Here is a 1,532-nt window from a genome sequence, read left to right as displayed (position 1 = left end):
TTCTTCTTCTTCTTCTTCTTCTTCTTCTTCTTCTTCTTCTTCTTCTTCTTCTTCTTTGTACTGGTATTACTACTATTATCATTCTACAAATAAAGTAATAATGTAATATTCCAAATGAAGGGCTCATACAATGTTTAAGAAAAGAAAAGGAACAATGAAACTGGAGTGAAATGATGAACCTATTATGTTTGCATATAACCTAACTACAGACAATGACATGAGATTCTCAGTAGGCCTACAGCCGAATGACAAATGATGGAAAATTTTACACACACACACACACACACACACACACACACTCACACACATACAAACAAACCTACACACCGACGTTCACACACATATATATAAATATTATATACCCATATATATATATATACCCATCGGCAATAGAAGCTTTCCACTTTGTCTTTTGTAGCTGCACTCTTGTTCACGTGAGTAAGTGAGCGAAATTTCGAACGTCACTTACCATGTATCCAACGATGACTTCGCGTTGAACTTTTTTCTGGACAAAAATTTAACCACGTGGTCACTTGACCCACATGCAAATTAACATGTTTTATGACTAAAGTTCCGACGAAATTATGAAATCCTCTAAATTGTGTTTAAATCAACAAATCGGCGATTTTAGAACCAAAAAATCAAGTTCCATAGACATTCCAACTGGTTTTTGTCGACTTAAATTTCTGTACAAGGTTAAGCCCCAAAGAGCGGTGTTGGATAATTTAAACACTCCAAGCTGTACTTTCGGCCGGTAGAGTGGTTTGGTAGCTCCATTGCTCCCATCTTACCATCAATATCCTGAAAGGTTGGTTCTAAGTCACATGGAGTTACACACAACAGACCCAGACCAGGCAGACCACACTTTGATACTGCCCAAGAAGACAGACAGGTACTGCTCTAGCGTCTTTGAGATCTCTTTCTCATAACGACCAGCTCTCCACGTCAATTTCATACAAACACTGAAGAGTTATCAGCGATAGAAGGATACAACGGCCTTAAAACATATTCGGACATCGAGCAAGGCAGCCTTAGACCAACGTTTGCCATTTTTCCAATAATTACGCTTGAACTGACTGGGCTTAAGAGGGAGCTCTCAAAACGACATTAACATTGTACAACGATAGGGACATGATTTGATTCAAGAGTGGAATGGACTGCCACAACAATTAATTAAAATAAGAAACAAAATTTACTCAATCAAGGCGAGGAATATGCCAAACTTGCATTACATGTATTGCAAGGGGCTGCAGTGTCCGCTACTGACGTGAAATTTTGAAATCAAAGGGTACCAGTTTGTGCTTATTAACACTGTGCCACTATATGAGGCATGATCAAGAAACTAAAGGTAATGCACTTCTTGACATACTTTGAAATGTCTTTTTTTTTTATATAGTAGAGGGTTTTAAGGCGCTCGAAACTACATAAGGTCATATGAGCGCCAAGGGGTGGGTGTCAACAGAGAAGTCTTTTCAGGGAATCAGACTTAGACTGCTCACCTCTCTAGCTTCAACTGCACGCGGTCTGCTTCG

Source organism: Aplysia californica, unplaced genomic scaffold (genome assembly GCF_000002075.1).
Source record: "Aplysia californica isolate F4 #8 unplaced genomic scaffold, AplCal3.0 scaffold00365, whole genome shotgun sequence".
NCBI classification, from domain to species: Eukaryota; Metazoa; Mollusca; class Gastropoda; order Aplysiida; family Aplysiidae; genus Aplysia; species Aplysia californica.
This window is presented reverse-complemented; position numbering follows the sequence as displayed.